Source organism: Tenrec ecaudatus, chromosome 7 (genome assembly GCF_050624435.1).
Source record: "Tenrec ecaudatus isolate mTenEca1 chromosome 7, mTenEca1.hap1, whole genome shotgun sequence".
In the NCBI taxonomy this organism is placed as follows: domain Eukaryota; kingdom Metazoa; phylum Chordata; class Mammalia; order Afrosoricida; family Tenrecidae; genus Tenrec; species Tenrec ecaudatus.
The window spans coordinates 130,138,542-130,144,541 of NC_134536.1; positions in this window are offsets into that span (position 1 = coordinate 130,138,542).

A 6,000-nucleotide genomic window follows, 5' to 3' on the forward strand; every position below is an offset into this window, starting at 1 on the left:
CCCAAGATAGTGGTCGAACGATCTCCAGTGAAACTTTACCTGCAGGAGATAACCACGATATTGTTCGATGCTTCCCACAGTCTGTTGGGTGGCATTTCTGGGAATGCGCGCCGGTGTGGATCTCTTCCAACTGGTGGGCCAAGTAGCTGTCTCCCAAATCTCTTGGTGTCGAGGACTGAGCGCTCTCGGTGCCTCCAGACACTGACATTAGGTTCCTTCCCCACAACCTTTGCATTCGGGGAACAGGTAGAAGTCTGAGGAGACAAGTTCCGGGCTGTGGTTCTTGCGTGGCACGCACAGTTCAGGTTGGCGACTTGGCCCTACTCAGAGGCACTGCGGAAGAAAGGCCTGGCTTTCTGCTTCTGAGAGGTCCCAGGCTTGAAAGCACCGAGGGAGTCCGGTCTTCTCTGCATACAGCTGGCGGCCAAGAGTAGGAGTCACTTGTCGGTGACTGGTTTGACCTGTTTGTTTGTTTGGTTTTCAATCATGTGAGAATCCAGGTGGGGGACCGGGGCTGTGTGCAGCAGCTAGCTGGAAGGTTGGTGGTTCGAGTCCACCCACAGCTCCATGGGAGAAAGATCTGTCTGGGCACCTGCCCAGGAGTGCGATGCGCTGGGATGGACTTAGACGGCACACGGCAAGCCATGCTGTGTGTATCCAGGGAAACATGGGTGGGACGCTCCATGACGTCCTTTGCGTTAGAAGGTATTACCATCAACATGTGACCGCAGGCCCTTCCTGATTTCCCCTGGGATCTTCTCGGCGGTCACTTGGGGCAATGTCTCCAAGGCAGCTGCCCTGAGCTCCGTCCTGAGGGCTGCAGGGGGCAGTGCTTCCCAAAGGGGGCAGTCCCAAAGGGGACCCCCACAGGACAGGTCCCAGGGACCTGGAGAAGCAGATGCCGGCTTGTTATGCTGGGTTATGGGCTTGCGTGCAAATGTCTTTAAAGGCGCGGAGGTGCTGAGTAGTATTGTTCTCTGAGAGGGTGGGATGGGTGGAATGCATTTGAGAGTCTGGAGCAGTGTCCCCTGTCCCCTCTTCCTTCCTCCATGAACACGGAATGACGACAACAACACAGTGTGGTGCACAATGCACTGTCTCCAGAGAGGGACACAGGCCATAGCTGGATCCTGCCTCCTCACCGCTGGGCATGACCACACACCAGTCCTCAGACGGAGAAACAGCACTGTTGACACCCCACAGCCCTTTGGAGCCCATGCCCTGCTCCAGCTCCCTGCTCAAGTCCCAGCAAAAAGACCCCCTCTCCAGCAACGCTTTCCGAGGGCAGCTTAATATTTTTGAAGTCGGGGCCTCATGGAATTCTCGGCAATCCTCAGGCTATGAGTGAGCATCTGACTGATAGACAGGGCGTTAGAAACAAAACCAAAACACCTCACTGGCTTCGAGTCAACACCAGCTCATAGCGACCCTACAGGACAGGGTAGATCTGCCCCCCGTGAGCTCCTGAGACGATCCCTCACTATGGAGTTGCAAGCGGAGTCTTCTCTGGTGGAGCTGGCTGGTAGTTTCAAACCGCTAACCTTGAGGTTAGCAGCCCACGATGTCACCACTACTCTGTCAGGGCTCCTTGGATGGGGCATGCTTGCCCTTTCATGTTTCATTGAGTTGTCCTGCCCTACCAACAACTGCTGCGGGCAACGAATTCCTTCCCCCAAACACCTTCACTTACTGCCCACTCAGCCTTGAAATCATGGCAAAGGCTTCCCGCCTTTTTCTTCACTGAAACAACACAGCACAACCACCAATCTATTTTTTAAAAATCATTTTATTAGGGGATCATACAACTCCCATCACAATCCATACATGCATCCATTGTGTCAAGCACATTTGTACATTCGTTGTCCTCATCATTCTCAAAACATTTGCTCTCCACTTAAGCCCCTGGCATCAGGTCCTCATTTTTCTCCTTCCTCCCCACTCCCCCTCCCTCATGAACCCTTGATAGTTTATAAATTATTTTGTCATATCTTGCTCTGTCCCATGTCTCCCTTCCCCCACTTTTCTGTTGTATGTCCCCCAGGGAGGAGGTCACATGTAGATCTTTGAAATCGGTTCCCCTTTCCAACCCACTCTCCCTAAAGCCTCCCAGTATCACCACTCACACCACTGGTCCTGAGGGGCTCATCCGCCCTGGATTCCCTGTATTTCCAGTTCCCAACTGTACCAGTGTACATCCTCTGGTCTAGTCAGACTCGCAAGGTAGGATTCAGATCATGACAGTGGGAGGGGGGGGGGAGAAAGCATTTAGGAACTAGAGGAAATTGTATTTTTTCATCGTTGCTACATCGCACCCTGACTGTCTCATCTCCTCCCCAAGACCCTTCTGTAAGGGGATGTCCAATGGCCTACAAATGGGCTTTGGGTCTCCACTATGCACTCCCCCACTCATTCACTATGGTAAGATTTTTTGTTCTGATGATGCCTGATACCCGATTCCTTGACACCTTGTGATTGCACAGGCTGGTGTGCTTCTTCCATGTGGGCTTTGTTGCTTCTGAGCTAGATGGCTGCTTGTTTACCTTCAAGCCTTTAAGACCCCAGACGCTATATCTTTTGATAGCTGGGCACCATCAGCTTTCTTTGCCACATTTGCTTATGCACCCATTTGTCTTCAGCGGTCGTATCAAGGAGGTAAGCACACACTGATATGGTTTTTTTTTGTTCTTTGATGACTGATAACTGATCCCTTCAGCACCTCGTGGTCACACAGGCTGGTGTGCTTCTTCCATGTGGGCTTTATTGCTTCTGAGCCAGATGGCCGCTTGTTTACCTTCAAACCTTTAAGACCCCAGATGCTATCTCTTTTGATAGCTGGGCACCATCAGCTTTCTTCACCACATTTAGTTGTTCACCCACGTTGTCTTCAGCAGTTGTGTCGGGAAGGTGAGCATCATAGAATGCCAATTTAATAGAAGAAAGTATTCTTGCATTGAGGGAGTACTTGAGTGGAGGTCCAATATCCCTCTACTACCTTAATACTAACTCTACAAATATATGCACATAGATCTATTTCCCCAGCCTCATGTATAAATATATTTGCATATGTACATGTCTTTATCTAGATCTCTATAAATGCCCTCTGCCTCCCAGCTCTTTCCTCTATTTCCTTTGACTTCCCTCCTGTCCCACTTTCATGCTCAGTCCCAACCAGGGTTTCGGCAATTCCTCTTGGTTACATTATCCTTGATCATGCCCAACCAGGCCTCCCACACCCTCCTCACCACCAATTTGGATCACTTGTTCCCTTGTCCCTGGGTTTATTAACACCACTACCTTTCCCCCTGCCTCTCCATCTCCCATGTCCAGATGGAACTATCGGTCCTGTTGTTTTCTCTTCCAATTAGTCATCCAGCCTATCTTATTTAGACAGACCTGCGGAGATAATAACATGCACAAAAATAAAACAGAGCACAACCAAGCAGCAATATACAACAAAACAATAACAAAAACCAATGACAAAACAAAACAAAACCAGAAAGAAAAGCTTGTAGTTAGTTCAAGGATTGTTTGTTGGCCTTTAGGAGTGTTTTCCAGTCCAGTCTTTGGGGCACCATGCCCTGGCCCCAAATTCCACTTTCAGCATTCCCTGAGGACCTCGCCACTCCATTCCCTTGCTGTTCTGTTGCACCCCTTAATGTTTTGCCTCGGTGTGGCGGGATCGGATTGGGTGAAATTCCCACTCTGTGTCTCCAGTGTTGTCCCCTGTAGGCCTATGGGTCAGTGAGGAACGTCGTGTCTCATAGTGGGACCGGCCATGTGGTCCTCTCTGTTGACTGGCTGCTCTAATTGGGAACATCGACCTCCTGGCCTGATGGACCATGATGTGCTCCACTCTCTCCTCCTCCCCCTTCATCTACTCCCAAGTGCTCCAATCAGATATGTCCCTCTTCCAGAGCTGTAGATTCAGCGCCATCCTTTGAAATAAATTGTTTTGAGGGGAGGGGCAAGTGTCCACTTAGTAATTGGTGTTGGGGTCAGCCCCCCAGACCTCTCCACTGGTTTCCTACTCAACACCGGCATGTTGCATTCACATCTTGGAGCACTGGGTTGAAGTCTGGTCCCTCTTTCCCTGTGGAGACACAAACGATACCCTCCCCTTGGGTGGGTTAGTGCCCTGTGCCCCCACTACCCTTTTCTTGTTTTATTATTATTTTCCTTTTGCCACCTCCTTTTTTAGTTGTCTACCATGTGTATCCCTGTATTTGGTCTGATCCCTGCCATATTACCTGGTCCTCACCCCAGGGATATTTGTATACCATAGCTTTTTCCCCATGCCCCATTTGCCTTTTTTCTTTTTTAAAGGTTACCTCAGCAGCCTTTCAGTATTTCTATATTTAAGTCAATGCTATCTTGATGTCTGTTTTTTCTTTATTTCCCTCTGGGTGAGATTGTTCTATGTGATGGTCTCTTATTTATGCTTGATGAGTGTTGTTCTTCTGCTCATACTGGGTCAACAAGGATCTTGTTTAGGGCTGGCTTTCTTCTAATGTATTCCGTGAGTTTTTCCTTGTCTGGGAAGACTCTTACTTCTCCATCTATCTTGATGGATAGTTTTGGCTGGGTAGAGAATTCTTCGGTTTGCATTGTTTTCCCTTAATTTTTGAATATGTTACTCCACTCTCGCCTCTTCTTCATAGTTTCTGCTGATAGGTCTGAGCATATTCTTATTTGGGAACCTTTATATGTGATTGCTTGTTTTTCCCTAGCTGCTCTCATGATTTTCTCCTTTTCCTCAAAGTTGGATAATTTAACTGTTATGTGCCTTGGTGACTTCTTCTTGGGATTTAGTCTAGCTGGTGTTCTTTCAGCCTCCTGAATGGTTGCCTGGTTTTCATTCATTAAGCTGGGGAAGCTTTCCTCCAAGAATTCTCTCACTATTCACAACCACCAATCTCACTGCCATTGAGAGGATTCTTGCTCCCAGGAACCCTATGGGACAGCCCCTGGGGGGTGCTGAGACTGTAGATCTTTACCAGAGTAGATGGCCCTGTCTTTCTCCCGAGGAGCAGCAGGTGGTGTTGAACTGGCTGGCTCTGAGGTTGGCGGCCTCACGTGGAACCCATGATGCCACCGGGGCTCCTCGTCCTACACTAAATCCAAACCCAACACCCTGTCCTTGAGTCGACTCTGACTCACGTGGACCTTCTAGGGTCGGGTAGAACTTCCATCAGGGGCTTCTGAGACGATAACTCTTTACGCGGGCAGATAGCCCAGTCTCTCTCTGAAGAAGCGGCTGGCCATTTAGAACTGCCGACCTTGCTTTGCAGACCCTTGTGTACCCCCTACGCTACCAGGGCTCCCTTCTCCTGTACCGACAAGGTGAAGTGAGAACCGTGTGCACCTGTTCTGACTTACCTACACACTCAAGTTAAAGAGACACTTGGGGATGGATGTTTGTGCACAGCCAGGGACTGCCCGTGTCACAGCCATGAGGGTTCACTAGTGTCACCCTCTTCAAAAGAAACGTGACTCATAGGGTGGCAGCCGGGGCAGAGAGCTGATGTGTGGTGGAGATCGGTCTTCTAAAGGCAACGTGGTCGTACGTCACACCCGTTCTCCTCAATGTATCTCAAGAAGATTGGAAGAAGAGCGACAAGGAGGGCCCATGTGGTGATAAATACACCTACCCTGGCAGCTGTGAGCATCACAGTGCAGAAACACACCCCGCCCCTCCCCCCAGCTCTTCTGGGAACCACTCACTGCCCACACTCTTCACCGTGCTCCCTGGGGGAACTGTCAGGTCCTTAGATGACTCCGCCTTCTGGGCATACTTGATTGGTACAGGAGTAGGCACCTGATCAAAAATGGACCAATCAGAGAACTTCTCTGGGAATTGTGGTTCCTTTGTTCTCTGGGTCCCTGGGTGGCGTAAACAGTTGACTTGTTCACCTGCCAACTGAAAACTTGAGGCCCGAGTCCATGCAGAGGCGCCTTCCAGCTGAGGAAGGAAGGCCTCCCAATGTGCTCGCCCCCAACTCC